The 21,839-nt window shown below is 39.0% G+C and overlaps 1 protein-coding gene across 10 annotated transcripts in view; it reads left to right on the forward strand.

The window, feature by feature from the left end:
- ESRRG (estrogen related receptor gamma) overlaps nucleotides 1-21,839 on the forward strand; it is a 396,805-nt gene that overhangs the window by 51,698 nt on the left and 323,268 nt on the right. For 2 of the 10 annotated variants that reach the window (XM_027641303.1, XM_027641308.1), the window contains exons 1-2: nucleotides 7,556-7,615; nucleotides 8,342-8,385. The exons of 7 other annotated variants lie outside the window; for them this stretch is intronic. The gene's annotated coding sequence lies outside the window, so the exon portion shown is untranslated. Of the gene's footprint in view, nucleotides 1-787; nucleotides 812-7,555; nucleotides 7,616-8,341; nucleotides 8,386-21,839 lie in introns of those variants that run through there. One more of the 10 variants, XM_027641315.1, reaches the window with a different exon arrangement.

Raw genomic sequence — 21,839 nt, forward strand, 5'->3', positions numbered from 1 at the left:
GATTGGCATATGGCATATTGACCTGTGTTTTTCCTTTCTTACTCTGTGCCTTTTAAACTATTAATTGAAAATATGTGGTTTGTAGATGCTTTTTTCCCTCAAATCAAATGGTGCCCTCTGAAAGCCTAGTTTAGCTCGACAATGAATTTAGCTTTCAGGCTTTGGCCATTGCAATATTGTTTGAATGCCACCATTTCCTGCAATCAATGTAATTTTATATCTACTTGGAATAGAAAGTCAAGATGGTGATTGCCTTAATTTAACTCAGTGTTGTATTCATTAAGGAGCTGATCCTGAATTCCTTTCAGATCAAAGTCTGTCTTGATTTCAGTGGAACCTTTGAGTGCACAAGGTGTGCGGTAGCCTTCTAAAATGTTGTCATTGTGACTACTGAATAAAACTAAATGTGTTGCTAAATTTAGGCTGTTGCTCATGTCAGCTTCCTTTTCTAAATGACGGTAAGTGCATTCCATAAATAGTATGCCTCTTATGTTGTCATATCTCTTTGGCTTGCTTTGCAGTATTTTACAGGATATTTGCAAATGAATTTTGTGTTCAGTAGGCAGGGGATGAAAATAACACTACTCATTGGGACTCCATTAACCCGCAGCTAATGAGGAACCATTTCAAGGGCTGGATGAGTGTAATTCAGATTAGCCTGCGTGCCAGGCTGCTCTGCTCCCGCTCAGGCTCGCACTGTGCCATGCTCCCGCCGTGCTCCGGAGGGACGGAGCCCAGAGCGGCACAGCTGGCGCTCTGACACAGACTTTTGCCGGTTAAGTTTTCCGTGCTTCGGTTCCCCTTTTGGAAGGTAGGAGAGGGAAGTGAGTGTGTGTGTGTGTGTGTGTGTGTGTGTGGGCATACGCATAGGTAGGTGACAGTGATCTTGACCTCCATGGTCAGGTGTTTTGAGATGTAATGAAATACTCTACAAACCCAATGCTTGTGCTCGCTTGATAGCATTGTTACTTGTAGAAAAGGGTACTACATGATGACAGTAAAGGTGGTCCAGACTGGCCCTTAATTAATTTTATTTTCAAAATCTATATTAGTGACTGTCATGAGGGCACCTGGGCACTTTACATCAATAAAATAATCAATTTAAAAAATGTGTAGACCAGAACTCTGTGTTCACTAACAAAACTCCTGTTCCCCGTTACAACTAAAGGTCAGTCCAAGGCTGGCCAAGCAAGCAGGACTTTCATTTCTGCGCCTTGGCACTTGCCAGACGGGGCTCTGGCGGAACACCACCGGCAGCAGCTTCCAGATGCCCGTGGTCTCTGCAGAGAATGTCTCGCTGATGACCGATGACTTGTTAACCCCCTGCAAGTCTCAAATTGGTTTCAGGGCTGAAGGAAAAGATGGGGAAAGACTAGTTCAGAGGCCAGTCCCAATTAAAAATGTGACTTTACCAGTTGTGAGCAGTCTGAAATGCAGGGAACAGGGACCTGGTGGAGCTGTGCGCTGGAATAAGTGAGAGAGGAAAAAAAAGGCCTTCTTCTGAAGAACAGGCTAGAGATTTCCTAACTGAAAGAACTTTATTGATGATAAATGTTACATTATGCAAGCTTAGCAAATCCTCTAGGAATATAATGCTTCCCAGTTTTTTCTTAACGTTTGTTAATATTTTATGATACCTGTGCATTAAGGGCTAGTTCCTACAATGTTTAAGTGAGTTTGGGCTGCTAAATTGCCTTTATGGACTTTTAAAAAAACAATACTGGTCACCATGGATTAGCTAAATTCCCAATCACACTTAACATGATGATGATATAAAATCAGCTTGTTTTTGTTTTTCATGCATTAAGTGAGCATATGTAATTAAATTAAATGTTGTTGCAAAGCTGCATTTTGTTTATTTTTATTAGTACATTTGGGGCAATAATCCCACTTTAATACAAATTTAATTGTGAGAGCAGCACTGAAACTAGGAGTTCCTGGATGCTGACATAATTTTTTGAATGTGAAATGAGAATATATTTTCATGTCTTGAAATCCAATTGAGCTCAAGCTGAGTTTAAAAATCCAAAATCTGATTCAGGAGAATTCAGTCCCATCTGGCTGGTGGGTAGCAGGTGTGCAGTGTGTGTTTTAGGGAGGGAGGTGATTGCAGGGAGTGAAACATTTCTCTTTTCCCGTAAAGCTTTAATTCCAGTTTAATGCTGTGGTCTGAGGCTCTCTGCAGTTTAAGTTCTTGTGTAATTACCTACATCTATTGTTAGTCTTCATTTCTAGACAACATAATGGTGATGATTGAATGGCAGAAGCAAGTAAGTGTCCAGAATTACAGAGAAATATAATTCTCAAAGTTTGAATTTATTTTCTGATTACACCCAAGTCCTTTGTATGAGAGAGTATGTTTTTACAAATTGATACAGACGTGATCCGTGAAGACTGAATGAGAAAGGTTTCATTGGAGCATTTGTTATCAAGGGCTTTTGAGTGTTGTTACATGTTCCCACAGCAATAGAGAAGGTTTATTTCATGTATATGTTTTTATAAAGAAAAAAAAAAGTATTATGCAATATCTGTTTTCATCCCATAATACCATAATAGACAGGTTCTACATTTTTTATTACTGCAATTATAAGGAAGGAGGATTTTTTAATCTTTAAAAGTATTTTAGCAATCTATTGGGTAGTTTTTACCTTGTAACCTTTACAAACTTCTCCCAGCCTCTCTCATTTTCCTTTCTCTTTCCTTTTCTTCATCTTTTGATCGGATACTGCCAGTTACCCCCTGCCTCTGCCTGGAAGCTTTTTGCTTAGGAGATTCAAGAACCAGCTCTTCCCTGACTTTTGTCACTAGCTATCAAGTCATCTCCCTTTTACACTCCTATCAACTCTCCCTCTTCCAACTTTTAAATATTTCCTCTTGTTTTTAATTGTCATCACTGCTATATAACTTTGTGCTGGAAAGTCTTTCAGCACATGAGGTTTTTATGGGAGTTGGCACACAAAGCACTACTTACTTAATGAAACAGGTAAGCAAACATACCTCTTTTATAGTTTTTAACTTCACATTACTACAGCAGATGACACTTTGCTACTGTATTTCACAGGGTTTTTTTCATGGTGAACTGAATTTCTGACATAGAGTGGAGCTGGTGCTGTGTTGCCAAGGGAAGTCCATCTGGTTTGACAGACAAAGTGATAAACAGTTCTCTGGACATCCCTGTAAAGTTCTCCCTTTTATTTGTTTGCCTTATGAAGTTAAATGGAAGAGGTCACCCCCTTTGACAGAGCAAATTCTCTTTTCTAGCAATCGGGCTTTGCAAGAAAACATTTTTTATTAAGCAAGTCATCCATACCACACCGTAGGCTGTTTGAGTGTAACAGTATGTTACAGTCTGCAAAGTTAATGCAGTTAATATTCAACTGAACTTTTGGGGGGTTGCTAATCCCTTAGGCGGGCTTAGCAGAAAGGGCAAACATATTTATAGCGCTTTGAATCAGACTGCAGTGAACAAGTAAGAGTATGTGTTATACCATGCAAATGTTACACAATTTCAGGAAAGCTCAGTGCATAATCATCTTTTAATAGTATTTAAGTTGATGAAATATCTCATCTGTAAGCAAGAGAGTTGTTGGTTCAGTGGACAACAGGTCTGTTAAAATGAAACTCTGTGGAAGTTCTTGAGATTCCTGTTCTGGTGATAAGTTCTGTAGGTTCTGAACAGATTTATGGGCTGTTTAATTAGGAGCTAACTGTATTCTTTAAGCTCTGTCATTTGTATTATTCCCTAATAGGATTTCGTTGGACTTTGTCACATATCTGACTATGACTGAGTGTGTGCAGGGTTGTCAATAGCCTGTTCCATGTAGACCACGGTCTCCTATTGCCTTTGTAGAAGTAAAAAGATCATTCCTGAATAATCTTTCCTCCAGAGTGGAAGTGTGACAGTGGGTAGAGTTTGCTTTGGTTAGAGCCTTGGGTACCCCTGGCAAAAGGGACAAAAGTCATGAGTTGCGGGGAGGTCATGGAGAAGCTGAAGTGCTCAGACTTGAGAATGTCCAGCAATGGGCGTCACATTTCTGTGAGACAGAAACTCTCCACATTTATGTCATGGACAAAACTTGCATTGAGTGTAAGGTTATATGGAAAAGCACTGTAGGCCCTGTAATCCTACCATCCCATCGGGAGACAAAGGTATTATTATCTTAGACTTTCCACAGAATTTGATTGTGTAGAGTTTTTAGTCTAAGAAATAAGAGATCTGTCACCTGGTAGTCAACAAAAAGTAATTTTTACATTTTTTAATTTTATTTTATTTAGAGATATATTAATGCAATTGCTAACAGCTGGAGTCTGTATGGTAGATTTTTAAGGTAAGCTTCTGGTGCCATACCAACACAGAATACAGGCCTGACAAAGTGGCCATTCTATTCTAATTAAGATTTTTATTATGTTTTACATTTTGGCTATTTCTTCCATTTTTTCTAGATATTAATTATTGGAATGAGTGACTCCAGCATGGAACCTGATCTTAAAGGGGGCTCAGGTGCCTCAATTTATACACGCACTCAAGTTACTTATTGGTTTGCCACCATAGCTGCACCCACCCCCTTCCTTTTCCTTTTGTTCTTTGTGAACCACATTGGCTATTCATTGTCCTTCAGACAAAATAATTGATTTGTCAGAATTTTTAGGAAAAATGGAAGTATGTTGATAAAGATTTTTCAAACCTTTCTCTTTGTTATTCTTTCAGTAAAAAAATAACATGACCAAATACCAGAGTAAGTTAAAATTTTGTATTGGAGTTGCTTATATCTGAAGTACCTGAAAATAGCTAGTTTATTATGTACAAAATTTGAAATTCCAAAATATATTAAAATATTATCTCAAAGGTCAAAAGCCTCTCCCAAGAAAGGAAGGAAATTAGAAGGGAATTTGGGCAAATCAGGTTAGGTCTGTAATGGTGTGATGTGGCTGACACTGATGTGGTTTCCTTTGGTTACTCATCCTGAATTTCCCCAGCTTGTCATTGGATCAGCTTCCATGAAAATCCTGAGCAACATTTAACCTTAAACCTTGCTATCTATAACATGATCTTGTAACATTTCTGTCATTTGATTAAGCAGCAAATACAGAAGTCCATAGCACAGCCCTGACTTCACAGAGTATGTGATGAAGGTGTGCAGGGTCTTCGCTACACATCCCGCAACTATCTTGGAGCTTAGAAGCAGTCTGCAGGTTTATTACGAAAACAAAGAGTTAACATCACTGAGATAACTGCAGTGATGTTAACTGTGTTAAAAGGTAGGAGGGTGTGTGTGTGTGTTACTGTGCTGTACTCTATACATTTATTAGCTCTTTTTATAGTACTGTTCCCAGCAGCATTCCCAGGAGCAGTCCAGGTCCAATTGGGACTGGCATGCCATTGTTTGAGGTGTTGTTCTAATTCATGTGTAAATGTGGAGTGGTTGCTGCCCTGAGGATATTACAGTGAAATTACAAACAGGATAAAAAATAGGAGGAGTTGTGGAGAAGGAGGGCAGCTGCAGCCAGGTGCACTTGTCTGGCCGGGGTTGTGATACCAAGTGATGGGCATTTAATTCATTAGAAGTCAGCTGCCTTCAAAACAATTAACCTCGCTGTCTTTTGTTTGTGCCTTATTTATTTAAGCAGAAATGTAGAAAGTACAAAATGAATCCTTCCCAAGATCCTTCTATCCTCCTGCTTTATCTCTGGCAATGACCAACCCCAGGCACCTCAAGGAAAGTTGTAAGAGCCTCACAATGGGCAGACAGGATAATCTTCTCTCTACACATTCTCATCCTAATCTTTCATTATTAGGGCTTAATTTAAGCTTTGAAGCATGAGATTTAAAAAAAAAAAAAAAAATATTTGTTGTTCCTCCTCCTCCACTGTCAACCTTGTTTAAAATATGAAATATCCTTCCAAGCCCATCATCTGATCTGTTCTTGGGGTAATCCTACCTTCTTCTTGGTGTGCTGACCAAATCTGCAGCTTGGGAACTGCCATGGTGGTTTTGCTTCCTCTGATGCCAAAAGGCACTGGTAGATCCTTTTCCCCAGGGAGGTGGGAGAAGGCAGAAGCATGCTGAGCAGTTATGGCCTGGGCGTTCACATGTCACCGTATGTCCAAGCTGTGATACTGCAGCTGGATGTCTCTCCTTTCTTTTAATATTTTAGTGGCTAATTTGCGGTAAAGCAGAATAGGAAATAACCATAAATAAATCTGGGAACCTTTGTATTAATTTCTTTTGCTAGCTGTGTACATATGAGCAGCTTGCCATTTGCATATGTGAATCTTGTCATAACAATTTTGGGAAGTGATTTGCTAATAATCAAGTTCTCAGAACAGCTCTAAATCAGTAATTGATGTAGGTCTGGATAAAGCAAGCCTTCCGCCTGCCTATTTTGTGGAGCATTTTTGGCAAGTTTCAAGCTAGTGTGAAAACTAGCCATCAGAATAAAATTTAGGACAGCTGGGATGCTTTGCAGTGAAGACTTTTGGCTCCACAGTTCAAATAATCACAATAGCAGCTCAATTTAGCCTTTGGCTGGGTAGGTTTGGCAGGGCACAATGAAAAATAATTATTTCATGGCCTGCTTATTTGTCCCTTAACAAATAAACTCTCTGACCTATGCAGGCTTATGTAAATATGCTGCCGTATGTGGGGTTGTAGAACACTGTCGTGTCCCCATTTGGAAATATGTTTTATTTTGCCCTCATGTTACAAACTTCTTTTAGAGTTCTACTTTGGAAGCAAAGAAAGGGATAGGATGTATCAGATACTGAAGCCCAGACAGCTAGGCAGAGAGTCTAAAAAGCCATCTAAGTCTTTTTTCTGAAAACACGTCCATTAGTATGCAGTGTTTTCACTGCTGTAATAATAAGAGCAATCATGATACGAGCAAGTCCGTCTCTTCGCAGCCTTCCCACGCGGGATGGAGAATGACAGCTCCTAAAGCATTTGGATATTTGCCTGAATGTATGCTTAGCTAACGGCGGTTCAACTTGCTCTCCATCTTATGGCTTCCTGGATATCTTTCTCAATTGTTTAAGTGACAGCTTAAAATGTGAGACTTGGAGGGGGGAGATGAAAGCTTAGCAAAAGGCTTTTTGTGTGTGTATTTGAGGGGAAGTTTTATTACACTTGATGATGGAGAGATGTGCCACGCTATTTTCTGTTCTTACGATTTCAGTATTTGTGCTTTCTGTTGTAGTGGCAGCAGCCAATCCATAACATTGTCTTTCTGCTTCCCCTTCTGGAGGGGGGAAAATGCACAGAAGAATACATATTTTGCCTTCTGACACCACCATTTTGGTTCTGCAACAGTAAAAGAAAGCCTTTTTTTCCAATGATCTGAAAGATATCTCTAGAACATCTGCCTTTACACACTCATGCACATACGCATGCACGCACACATGCACAGGCTCTCGCTGAGGTGGCTATGATCTGTTTTTAATAGTGGCACTTCTTCTCAAAGTGTCATTTAAAAAAACATCAGCAGTCATGTCATGCATCGGGATGAATTTCTAAATGTAAATGAGATTCTCTCAGTAATTTATTTACATTTGTTTTCAGCACAACAAATGAGACATCACGTAGCTTCATAATTTCCCATGACCGAGTCACCAGCATGAGGTGTGTAATTTACCCTGATTTAAGATGCTTATCTAGAGGTTCTTGCAACACTACCTGGTGGGCTTTTTTGTACTACTTTTTGCTGGCTTTTAACCCAAATACTTCACCTCCTTCTTTGTTTTTCAGTTAAAATGAAGTATAAATGTTTCTGCTTCTTGAGGCCTTTTTTTCAGTAGAGCTGAGAGGGATGCCTTGTTTGCCTTTTATTGTATATTATTTTCCCAGCTATTTCCTTCTCGTTTGGTAAAAATCATAGAGGGTTTCCAGAATGTATCTTGATTTACAGTCTGATGATGCAGGAAAGCAATACTGATCGCGGACATTTCTGATGGAAAAGTGTTTGTCCAGACATGAAACATGAATGGGAAGCATCCTGCTTTTTTGTTTGTTCTCCCCTCTTCTCAGCTGAAATGCTAAATCTTAGGCCTGTTGTTGGCTCTGCAACTTACTTTGAGTTTCTGATCTGCCTATAGCTGAAATGATACTTTGATTGAGAGGGGATGTGAATGCCAGTTTTCAAATAATGTGGACAGAGTAATGTACTACAAAACTCATTTAGTTTAAACCTGTAGTTGGACCATTTAGATGTCTAACAACTTGCTTATTTCAGGTAGGTAGATGATTAAAGGTGCAATGTACCATGCATACAATTTTGTACTTCTTATCTTGCAGACTTGGTTAAGGCTTGACTAAAAAATCAGGGCAATGGCTTTTGTTATTTTGCAGGTTAACAGAACAGGAGAACTGAGATACTTTGGTGAAAGTTACCGGTAAGTCCAGAATTGGTACAAAATATTATGCTATATAATTTTACCATGGCAGTAGTTTGGGATGTCATTGTGCAAAAATATTGTACAACTTCATGGAGATCTGAAGGATTAACTCTATGTGGGTGATCTTTTCCTTGCTGAGAGGAAGCATGACATTTCTTTGTGTTAATTCCCAAAGCAAAAATCACTGTCTTCCTTTAAACTGAATAAGCTTATTCTAAAAAATAATGGATTTGGACTGTTTTTAGTGTGCATTGTACATACTAGGTCCCAGTTGATTTAATTTTGGCCTGCTGGCCATTTCCTTAACGTTGCATGGGTCTAGCACCAAATTATGCTGATGGTCTGTCTATCACCAAATTATTTACAGAACTGCAGTTAAATTATAGAAATCTTCCAGACAAGCAGTGCTCTGGGCAAATTATTTCATCAAAGTTATTTGCCATGGTATACTTAAGCAAAAGCTTACAGGAGCAACATGAGTCTTTTTTTTGCTATGTGATTATGCATGTGTGGTAACAGCCCCCTTTTTAGAAATAGCTTCCTACCTGGGAAAATGGAAGGAAACCATGATATGTAAATTAGTGATCTCTGTGCTTTCCTCAATTTGAAGCAGAAGTTTTATGCCATGGAAACACAGGACTAGGACCAGCAGTAGGATGGCCGTTTCTGCACACTGTCAGCTCCTTGAAAGTCTTTGGAAATTTTTTTTCTGTAGACTTTTAACTGCTAACTTCTCTGAATGTGTAAAACCAGGTACTGCAGAAGCAGGTCAGCTGGCTTTACTAGTTCTTCATCAAATCCAGGCCCAGTGGTCACTGTTCACTTTTCCAGAGAAGAATATTTGTGTATCTGAAGGCAGTATAGGCATTTTCTGTGTTACCCCCATATAGCAAGATTCGAGCTGCTGTATGATTATGAAACATACAAAGAGAATATAAATCGTAAAAGAAGTCCTAACTCCCTATTGTAATTGGCATCCTTTCAGACTCTGTTCCAGATTTTAGAAATATAGTCAGGGTAGAACATCTATATTTGGGTTTATATGTACTGGTCATACCTACTGGTTCACTTGGAAAAATGTTGGCATACATCACTATTTAAGGACTCTGGATGCAGTGTTTATGTTTAGCTCAGTGTTTTTTATCACTGCATATTTTTTTTAGTATTCCATTTTACCGTGTTTGCACTGTGAGACAAGAATACCTTCCCAGCCTCTACACAGTTGTGTGCTTCTTGTTTAATGAATATAGAAAGTCAGGTTTTAAACTTACTCCCTTGACTAAATTCTTCTGGGAAAACAGGTGCTGAAAATCTGTGTGTTCCAGACCTCTCTCTGCCCATGTATTTAGGGTAAAACTCAGACATGTGTAGATGGCAGACTGGAATGGGACCTCTATGCTCAGGGCCCAGATATGGAAAACCTTACATGTGTGAGGAATGACGGCAGACTCAGGAATGCACGAGAACTAAAGGTTTTTGCAAACTGAACATCCCAATTTAACTTGATTTCTCTCTGGTGTTGGGTGGTGGTTGTGGTGGTTGGTGTGGTGGTGGTGATGTGGGGCTAGACCTTGGGAACCCCCTTGGTAGCTCACCCTGGGGGGGACTTAATCCAGGGACCTGAGAGGTGGCGGTGTAACAGCTGGGGTTTGACTGTGCTGTTTGGGGATTATTTTTTTTGATTGGCAGGATGAATATATGTGAAAGCTGGATCTCCTTTACTTGTGATCCTTAGCAGATGCAAGTCTGATTAGGAGTCCCTGTAATTTAGAAATGCTCTTAAAGATAGGAAGATACTTAAAGCTGACTTTGTCAACAAAATGGAGGAGCTGTGCTCTCGGGGCCCATTAACAGCAGTGCCAAGATGGCCACTGCTGCACAAATACTGGGGATTAAGTTCTAAAAACCCTAGAAGATCCAAATTGTATATCTCACCCGTTCTTTACTCCTCCAGTTGTAATCTATATCTCACTTATTGCTAGAGTCAACAGTCTAATGGTAACAAAAAATACAACCTTTCATCATCTATTGATTTTCAGTCTTTAAAAACTGACAATAAGCTATTTTTTGTCCAATTTCTCAATAAATAGGAACATTTATTGGTTTTTCAGTTTTATTGTATTACATTAGAATATATTTTACTGCATATAGTGGGTAATGTAGCATCAGGAGGTATGTTTATGTTCGGCAAGTAACTTTTGAAACTGTATAGCTCAACTGAGATATGTAAACAAATTTGTAATACTAGTTTAATTTAGATTACAATGCAGAATACTCAGGCTGGAGCTCATTTTTCTATTTATTCCATTATGATCCTCTAACTAATGGAGGAGAATTGCCATAAAAAATAATTACAGTAGAACGTCAGTAAAGGTAAACATCTACTTTCTTCTCTATCTAAGGAAGAGGGAGGAATTTTGAGGTTAAGTAAGCATGATGATATTGGAGCTTATTTCCTAGAAATCCACCACTAACAGTGTTGTATACTTTGGGCAAGTCATAAATTCTTTCTGTGTGATACTGTGTCAAATGATGTGGCACGAACATCGTCTTTCTCAGTGACCTCAGTTACCTTCTCTCCTTTTGGAAAAGGAGACAAATTGGGATATGATTTAGCTGTGGTAGAACCTGGAATGTAGATCCTGAGTTGCCTCCCCACTTACCTTCATGGCGGAAGATCATCTGGTAGGTTTTTTTCCTTTCCCGAACCTCTCAAGTGAATATTAACAGTTGCCTTTTGCTTATTCTTGTGGTGATAAATGACAATTTGATGATATTTTACCTCTTCTATAGAAGGAGTTTAACCTTTTTTCTTTTTTTTTTTTTTTTTTTAAATTAAGAAGCAGTTAATTTCTCTTCTGGTGACATTTGGTCCTACAGGACCATAAGGCAATAAGCTCTTCCATTCTACCACCAGAAAACCTGAGGTGGAGTTGCCTCTGCTGAGGTGGGGATGTACAAAACAACCTCTGCTTCAAACCAGCTGTGCTACTGCACCTCCAGCACTGGCCTTTGCTGACCCAAGTGGTTCATTGGCCTCAAGGCTATCAAAGTGATCATTCTGGCAGGCTTCTCAGGTGAAAACATTCACTTAGATCATGAAACATTTTCTGTACACTATGAATATAGAGACAGTTCTGGCTAATGTTTCATAACCATTTCACAGTAAGCGAAGAGGGAACCATTTGGGCAAAAGACTTAATTTTGGGTAAACTTGGTGTGATTCTGTGAGGCATGGACCCTTTCTCATAAGCTGCTGTGGATCTTGCTGTCATCTCTTTTGCACAGGATCTGATGTAGAAGGAGTTAATAGGTATCCAGTGACCAAAGCCATTTATATTTCTCTGTATATATGGAAGTGAAGTGGAGCATATAAAATTGGAAAGCAGAACCAAACCTGAAATTCTCTTACTTTATGACTAGTGTGTGTGTTATTTTCCCATGATCTTTAATTACATTCTATTCTGAAGGGGGAGAGGGGGAATGCTAATCTGGTGCACCAACTGGGGGGAAAAACAAACTGTTTTACAGCGGGAGTCTAGATGACAGCACACAGCAAATGCAAAATCTGACATTCATATGAAAGTGAGCTAAGCAAGACCAATAGAAGAGAGCAAAAATGACTGCAGCAAGAGGAATGCAAGTGCTTTAAGGAAACCATGGTTTCTCTATTGAAATATCACAGCCGACCTTTAAGGTGGTGGTGCTACGATGTAGATTTTGTAAAGCAGCACCAAGAGAGATGGCTGTTATAAAGGGAATGTGTGATTGGATTTGGGTTCATGAGAAGCTAGGTTTAGAAGAGTATTGCCCTTCCCTCTTTGAACGTATAATATAGTGGGATATGTCTCATTGCACTGAATGGAAATTTTCGGGACTCCTATTTGCTGTGTTTCCTAATGAGTTTCCGAGAGGTGTTTGAGCCTCGAATATTGACTGGAGAGATGCTTGCAGTCAGTTGGAAGAGATGTGACTGAATATGAAGCTTCGTTCTGTGTGCATACAATCCTACTCTCTGTGATTCTGCCTCAAGTTGTATATTCAATATCAGTCTACAATCATAAATAATTTGTAGGAGTCCAGCTGTGACTTAAGGCTTCTCTACAAACAGCATCCAGGGTGCAAAGTCATGTGATACCCTTTTCCTTCTGTAACTGGATAAAATAGCATTTAAAAAACTATTCCCACTTCCAGCCAAAACATTAAACCCAGTAAACTTGGTGGACCCTTTTGCTGAGGTGGAGAAAAAATGGTCTCTGCCCTATTCTTTGGTTCTGATGTCTTCTTCATCCCCTTGGCTGAGAGCTGGGTAACAGCACACTGCTGTGCTCTTCTGCACCACGGAGACTGAGTTTCTGTGCAAAAGTAAATGTCTTTGCTAAACAACTTGACTTAGCAGAACTATGTGCTTACTATTTATTTGAATAAGGGATGAGCAGACTTTAAAAAAAGAACTCCCAGGGTGTGCTGGTGTCACATTCGAAAGGCAATGGAGAGTCTGATTTAAAGCTATCCTGTATAAATAAAGATTTAGGAACAAGTCTTACTTTGACATTTCAGGTTTTTTGGTTTTTTTTCCCCCTTCATGTTCAGTAGACTACCATTCAAATGTTGGTGGCAAGTGTTGTCTTGGTGGATAGCATGTTCACTATTCTCTGGGAAGAGGACTCGGGGAAGCTGTGATGTGTGTCAGTTTAACATCTTTGAGTGACATGTGAGGGCATCTCACCTGCTCCCAAGCAGTGCTAACCAATGAATAATCATGGAGCCAATGGGGCAGTATGTCTTATACCTCTCAGCATCAGCTGTGACTGGTGGGGATCCCTGGGGTGAGATCAAGGATGAAATGAACTCTTGTGTGCTTGGATGTGTCGATTATGAGCAGATCATCACTCAACACCCATGTTGTTATCACATTCTGGGCGGTTTACCTCTACCCCCAGGAACAGTTGTAGCAGTGAGCTTTAATCTGGATTCCTATTTTAAATTTAACTTTTCTGTGAACCACTAGAAAAAAAAGTTAAATTGTGCTTTGAAAAAGAAAACAAGTGAAAGGTGGAGTGAGAGGGTATAGAATAATCAAGATACTTTTTTTTTCTCTTTAGTAGATGCTAGGAAGGAGTAGGAACACACTGTGAATCCTCTTCTCTTGCTCACTGTTTTTTGATCCAGCCCATTCCACACCCACTGGTCTCAACACCTTCAACCTTCCTACCAGCTCTGTCACTTGGAGGCCAGACTTCACTCTCATGCTTTTTAGCACTGCACTGGCTTGAGGCACCCCCTTGGGGCATCCTCTGCACTTGTTACTTCTTACCACTCTCAGCTGAAGAAAGCACACTGCACTTTCTCATCCCGGTGGCACACTTAAGCCATATAAAGGCCACTTGACATAATTTACATTTTTCATTAGCCTTCCAAAGAGTTTCTCAAAGGGTACAGTGGCTTTCCTAGCTGTTTAAACTCCTTTGGAAGATTGTAATTTTGACCACTAGTCTACCAGTGGCCTATAATTGTTATGCAAAACGTTGCACAAATATAACATAACTAATTGCACAATTAAGATTGCTTTCTCCTCATCACCCTATTCATCATATGCCTCATTCACACCTAGAGTCAGCATCTGGCATTAACAAAGGCTGTATTTGTCACATTAATACATTCTTTTTGTAGTGAAAATGCCTTTTGTGTATCCTTTTGTTACTTAAGGGTCCTGTTAGCTTATTCAGTAAGCCTGTAAATGGTGTTTAGAAACCGTTGTAGTGGACATCCCCTTTTCAAATCTTTAATAGGAGTGTAATGCAGTGGTACTTCAGGATACAAACAGCAATTCTCAGAGCTCAGAAAAGGGACCTGATACAGATCAACAAAAGACTCCCCCCTATTACTAACAACGCTGAGGTAAGTAATACAGTGTTTTGCTACTTTTAAAAATCTGAGGCAAATAATGCAGGATAGCTTTTCTGCACAGCGGACATTTCAAGGTCATCAGTCCTGTTAGTCTGACGTAAAGCGCATAATCAGTTTATTCTGATAGTCCACATCAGAACCGAGCAAGCCAAACCAGCCTGGAAGGTGCAGGAGGTAGCAGGGAAAAGTCCAAGAATGTCTGTGAAGCCAAACACAAGAAATTGTCTGGTACTCTTATAGATAGACCTATGCAGAAGGTTTTGTGCTTTAAGGTATTGAGGGTGTATTTGCCACTCTCTTAAGGACAGGGTGGGAGCGTCTTTGATTGGAAGCCTAGGAGGTCTGCAGCACCATAATTCTTCTTGGGGAAAAGGAAATGATGTAAGTTTCTACTTCTGGAATCTTTCCCCACTACTCTATAAATTTAAAGAAATAAAACACAAACAGAAAATTGATTTTTGAATGACAGTGAATTATTGTCATTAGAGGAACTGTAGTTTTGTGTCAAGGGGAAAAAAAAGCTTGGTGTACTATATGCTACAGTGTACTATATGCTACTTTCTGAAGCATTACTTAATGTACCAGTCATTGCTGGGAACATGGAGTCCTTTTAATGCTAGTCAGGTAATATGTCATTCTCTCTGTAGAAACTCTGCAGTAGAGACATGAGTTATATACTGATGTAGTTATCAGAAGATCATGTGGTAGCACTAATGTGAGTCACTACAGTGGAGTTTGCCCCATTTGAAATTTTTACATAATTAAAATGAGTCATTGTCCAAATTCTGCCAAAGTGCAGATGTATTTAATTTAACATATGCAATTCAGCTTGACTATGCCTTCCACGGGGTGAACATCTCTTTCTTTGTACAAAACTCTGGGTTAACTCTGGTCTGGGAGTTGTTTCCTTTCGCCATTCAGTGTGCAATGCTCCCACTGAAATTCATGGCAGCTTCAGTAAAAATAGCTGGAACACCCAGACTTCAAATAGACCTCTCCAATTCCACCATTCTGCTGGTAATTCTTTAAATGCACGTAGTTAGATCAAAACAAGTGTATTTTTGTTTCTGTAATATTGAAGGATATGGCCTACATTTCCTAGTGAAATACGTTCAGTTGCCTTCCACGACTTCTGTCTCTGTAACAACGCAAAGACCAGAGAGAGGATTAGAAAGGTAAGGAAAGTTTCTTTAAAAGAAAGCAAGCTGGACATGCTTACATAAATGTTGGACTTTTGAAATTATGAACTTCAAGATGGTGGATGGCTTAGGGGGAGTTAAACCAGATTATTTTACCCGAGAGTAAGACCATCCTCCATGCAGCTGGCTGGATCATCAAAGTTTCTGAAGATTTCACAAATCATTTGGTTTCTGAGGTGTGAAGATGACTATTTCCAAGTCATTTGGCCAAAAGGGCGGTACCTTTTCTTTCTTTCCTCTTTTCTCTCTTTCTTTCTCTCCTTCTCATTTTTTCTCCCTCACCTTTTTTTCTCAGTTGCAAGTCTAATTGTTCTCCATCTAATGTTGAAACATAACAAAAAGTGGTTAACTGTTACATCCAGAAGTAGCTTGTAGTTTTGCTGGGCAGAGAAGGAAAGAACAGGCTTATATGGAAATGTTGGGAAATGTTCTGATTAATTAATGAGAGAGAGAGAAAATGACTAAGGGTAGTCTGCTAATTTCTGAGTCACTGAGTAGATAATGTTCGGGGTTTTTTTTAATTTGTCAACGTCTTCCTTACTAGGGACATTAAATAGTGTTTACTACTATAAATTCTTTCCCAGGAAGGGAAGAATAGGAGGAGGTTTTAATACAGGAGGAACTTGTATATTTGATTTTAAAAGTCAGTTCTTCTCCTGTAGAAGGACTATAGCCTTATACAAAAGGGCATCATGTATTCTGGTCCATCCAGAGAGTAGCCATCCAAAGGGGTATAGGTTTCAAGCACCCTCTAAGAGTCCTGAAAGCTACCTGAGTAATTTATTGATGATGGAGATGAGAAAAAAAACCTTCCCGTAGTCTCCCATCCCAAACTGTTCAATTAATACTGCCAGCAAAGAAGGAAGGAAGTTCCCATGCCTTTACCTGCTGCAGAGAAAGGATTATGCAGGTAAGCAGTCCTGTGTACCAGGTAAATAAATAGTCAGACTCAGAAGCATGTGATTTTTGATACCCTCAGTGCCTATTTCATATTCCTGTTATATTTAAGTGTTCTATCTTGTCCATGATCTCTGAGCTTGTTCCTGTTAACTATTTTTCCCCCCAGTAAAAATCTTTGTGGCAAAAAATAAAGTTGCATGGATGTGCCAGAATAGTGAAGCACAGTGTCCTAAATGATGTAACTCAGGTTTTGGAAGCAGGATAATTGCAGTAGTGTGATGCTTCTTTTAGAATAATTAGTCTTGCTGAGAACCAGGGTATAAAAGCCTGTGCAGAACACAGTAATAAGGCAGTTACACCATTTCCAATATTTGTGTGCCCCTGCCTAGCACTGCGGATCAGAGCAGGCGTGGCCATAATGATGGTCAAAGAATGATTTCATCTTTGTAGCCCTGTGCCAGGACTGTGATACAAAATACGTGGGATTCATTCTAAAGAAAAGTGGCACTCATCTCCCATACTAAACCAGGAGGCCTTTGAGATCATTAAGAATCATTTTTATGAAGGAGAGGTTTATGTTTCCATTCATGGAGCCAAAGTCTGTTCTCATGCCCTGTTACTACCTGGCACTTGCCCATCCACGAGTGAACTCTACTTCAGCTGCACTTGTAGATGTTGGGATTTCCATTTCAAAGTAAAAACAATTCTAATATTAAAAGGACTATTTCCCCAGTGGGAATATGGGTTGCATGAACCTCTTGACTTTTCTGTTTCTTTTGATCGTATGTGATAACACCTTTAGATCTCTCTATCAATTTTTTTTTTTGGTTAGCATCACAGTGGACAAAATGTCAGTAGAAGTTAAAGTGAAAAGAGTCCTCAGAGATATAAAGGTTCTCTTCCACTTCTCACTATATGGTTGACTCTGCTGCCCTTTTCTGTTGGGGTTTAGTCTGCTGGGGCGTTTCTTTGCTTTAGTTAAATTTACTTATCTGTTATATAAATAAGGGGTAGCCTTGGCCATTAAGTAAATCTACTGATGGAGGGAAAAGGGATTTTCTAGAGTGCCTGTGTGCCCTTCTGAGACATGGAGTTCAAAAACATCTGATAAGGTAACCTTCAGCTGGTTTTCTACAATGACTTTTGTCAATGAGCCTTAAAAGCATTGATATTTTCAGGCATTATAGCTGAAGAGAACTGCAATGTCCTTGAACTACCACCAGTGAAAGGAATGACATCTTGAAACTCAGCTGGCGAATTCTCATGTACTGCCATATATGACTTACTTTTCCCTTTCTCTCTGGAGCATCCAACTGCTACCAGGACCTTGGCTCTACCCAGTATGCAGCACTAGGCTGGTACCACTCTCAGGTGCTGCCTGGATTTGCTGTTACCCTCAGAATGTTTGCTTCTATATTGTATAGTGAGGATAATCCTTTGTTTAATTTTTTTTAAAACATTTTGATGGGAAAATAGGGGTCTCATTCAGGTCTTTCCATTTTTGCATGATAGTACAGTTGAACAACGTGTACATGTGTTAATTAAACATCCCGTCTTATCACTGTTTTGGTAAGTGTCCTGTAAATTTAATCACTACGACACCTCTGTACACATTACAATCCTTTTAAAGATCTAGAGAAAAATCCTGGTGGATTATTCAAAGCACTAAATCACACAGAATTACAGTAGTTATTAGAGGCATTAAAACCTCTGATAAGAAGCTTTATCATGCATTTTTGGGGAAGCTTAATCTTTATCAGAGATGACTGTAAATAGAAAGGAACAGTAAAAAAACTTGATAATAGTTTATTTTACAGTACATCAATAATCAGGTACTGTAATTACAGTATAATTATGAATATATTTTGTAGTAGGTAACTACAGTATATTAGTTTTCTTATTTTTCTATTATTGCAAATACCCGCAAGACCTGAGTCAACAAGGAGCCTTATTCTACTCACACTTACCCTGGGTTTACACACACATGCACAAACACACATGTTTACATTCCATGTATGTTTTGACTGACTTCAGAGGAGTTGAACCTGTTTACGTGGAGGAGGAACAGGAAGTGAGACATACTAAAGGTCTCTTCCACATGTACATTTATCTAGATTCAAGACTACATAAGAATGGAATCTGATTTTAGCTGTGGTTATATTCAGCTATCTAATTTTTTCCCCTCTTTTTGGTGCTGAAAAAGTTGTATTCTTAATAACGTAGATAAACCTCTCAGTTACAGACCTACTCAGTGTGTGGATGTTTATATTATATCTGTAGATTATTTATCCACATCTGTATACAGATTAGAGCAAGTCTCTGTTAATTGTACTTGGGCTGTGTGCATGCCTCTGTTTATGTATTTCCAGGAGTAACCCTGAAGTGTTCTGTCATTTTGGGGTGTAGGCTAAGTGAAGACAGCCAATTAAGTATGACTTCTTCTAATTTAATGCTGTTTACAGTGTTAAAGGTTCTAGAGAATTTAAGAGTTGTTGTGAAGCTGGCAGAAGAAATGTTCATGTTGAAATTAAGAGCTTTTCTTGATATCAAGTGATGAAGGTGTAATACAAAATATAGCCCATGAGTAGTGTGGAGTGACTTCTGCTCCTCACGCCTTTGGTAGGAGCTCAGCTATACCTCTAAGCGCAGATTTGGGTAGCACACCCCAACAGAGAATTTGGTGAAAGTCCAAAGGAAAAGCAATGAGGGTGATAAGAAAGCGAGGAAATGTGACCTATCAGGACATACAGAAGATATTGGGGGTGCTTGGCCAGAAAAAGAGATCTCTGAGGGACAACATGGCAATGAGCTGTAAGAATATAAAAGACTGTTGGAAAAGAAAGTCAGTAATTTATTCTCTATGGTGAGAAACAAGAGGGTATGGAAAGTAATTTGTTAAACAGAACCAAACAAAATTCAGATTAGATATTACCAATGACCTTCTAAAGTAGATAAAACACCAGAGAAAGTCAACTTGGTCTGTTGCGGAATTTCTTCTGTTGAAAATTTTTCAGAAACAGGCGTAGATGGTCCTTCCTGGAGGCACAGAGGAGGACAAAAGGCATCAAGACATCTTAACAACACTCCTAACCCAGTTTTCTGTGCCTTGATGACCATCGGTTTGAGAATCATGGTTGTGAAAAGGTAGCATGTTCCCAGTTTGCTTACCAGTGGGTCAAAAAAAAAAACCAGATGAATTGCTCATCTGAAATAAAAACTCTATCCAGTAAAAGGCCTTGGAAAGAATCAGTATCTACATGGATGTGGTAAACTACTGAAACTTCAATTCTATCAAGATTTGAGGGCAGATGCTGCGCTGGCTGAAATTGGTGGCAAAATTTCACCTGGCAGTAGCAGAACAAATGTTAATTTATACCATAAAATCCCTGTGTTTTTCTTATCATTTTCACTAGTGATTGCACATGGCAGGCATAGTTTATGCTACCTAATAATAAACTATACAGTGAAAGTAATTGTATTTCCAGAAGTAGTGATCCTACTGTTAGCTTTGATGTTGTAACTGCCATGCAGTTCCCGTATCTAAGATGTAGTAGCAAATGTAAATATACACTTGACATACTCTTATTTTCCTTTTCTCATCCTTTTGACTGAGTAAACTTTCAGGTAATATATTTACTATCCAGTACTTGTTGATTAAGGGACTCCATGTTTAATTTTCAGGTGAAATAATTTCGATTTTTTTTCTCTTCTTATGTGAAACAACTCCCAGTGAGATAACAGTATAACTTTTGTTATTATTCCTACTTTTTCTGGAAGAAATTTTGCTTTTATTTCTATTAGCTGACATTTGTAGTAAACAGTGAAAGGCAATGATTTGCTTGATATACAAAAATTCTTCCTTCAGAAGATGATGGTATTTTAGGCTGGGTTGGTACAGTTCAGTACAAAGAGGTAGTTGTTTGGGGTTTTTTTCTCCTTGTTTTTTGAGGATATGATTGAGGAATAAGTACTGTATTTACAGCTTTTTAACTGTACTACAAGAAGTCCATGCTCTTGGCCACAAGTATGTTGTATCAAGTGATACTCCTAAACCTCCAAATGTTTTCCATCTGGGAAATACTTCAAATTAAGATTATTTTTTTAAAATAATCTTAGATACAGGTGATGCTCTTGGACCCTTTTTTACTTAGCCCACACTGATGCGTAACATGGAAGCACTGCACTATCAGGACAGAAAGGTTCCAATCTTAATTTGGAGGACTAATTTGGAGGTTGTTGATTCCTTTGCAGGAAACATGAACAGAATAATGCTGAGGTTGCTGTTTGTGGCTGAGGCCACTTTCAGACAGTCCACTGAGTGTGTTTACAGTGTTCATAATACTACCGTGGGGTTTTGTCTCCATTTCAGAGAGAAAGGGATCTCCAGTGATTTTCTGAACACAATGAACAAAGGACTTTCTAAATTTCATTTTAGACTCATGGCATTTCTAATGCTATGAATTTTAAGGATGTAGTTTTCTAAAAATTTGCTTTTATTTAGTAAACATTCATTTTACAGAGTCACGTTAGAGAGGAAAGAGTAGGATTATTTAAGGGAGGGGAATTAATTGTGTCACTTCTATAGGCATTAGGCAAATTGCCTCACTTATAGTTAAGAGGTAGCATGGGAGTATTTAAGTATAGGGTACCTGCAATGCACTTTATGATAGTCTTAGTTTATGACCTTATATCATTTTATTTCTCTATTAAAGCAAGACATTCCACACTGAGACTGCGATTGTGCACTGTGTGGTAGTTAGCACCTCATGTCCTGAAGACTGTATGGTGTACTGTGATAAAACAGTGAAGGAAGTGTTGAGTACTTGAGAAGTTTATATGATAATCCAAGAAATAAAAGATGGTGTCTGATATGTGGTAGGATGGAAGATATGTAAATGAGATGTGAAAATGTCTAACTCATAATTGTGTTCTATGTGTTTTATCCATAAACCAATTTTAAATGGTACAGCAGATGCCACAGTAAAGAGAATAACTTAAAAAGTAATTATGGGGTACCCAGAGATACTAGACCAAGTCCCTGACTCCAGAGGTAGTAAAGACCTTACAGGTCAGTCCAGTGATGATGCTTAGCATTTATGCATGAATTTGGCATTTCACAGAGGAGTGCTCAGATTCTCTAGGAGCAGACTGTGCTGACTTGGAGCACTCTCCTGCCTTGGGGAGAAGGGAGAGCAACTGATGGAAGTTTCTGAGTTTTATTTTACATGAAACAAGTTGTCACAGGAGGAACAAGATGATGCCTTTAGACACAAGCAGTACCGAGTTGTTTTCTGCATGAGAACAAATGCTGACCCTGATGCTGAGAGCTCCCTTTAGCCTGACACCATGGGTAGTACTGCTTAGGGACTTAGGCAGAGGTAGTTTATGGGTCCAGATAGATTTTGGTGAATATTGCATGTTACTGCATCTAGTCCTTTGCAG

The sequence above is a fragment of the Corapipo altera genome, unplaced genomic scaffold, assembly GCF_003945725.1.
Source record: "Corapipo altera isolate COAL_440 unplaced genomic scaffold, ASM394572v1 48b, whole genome shotgun sequence".
Classification (NCBI taxonomy): domain Eukaryota; kingdom Metazoa; phylum Chordata; class Aves; order Passeriformes; family Pipridae; genus Corapipo; species Corapipo altera.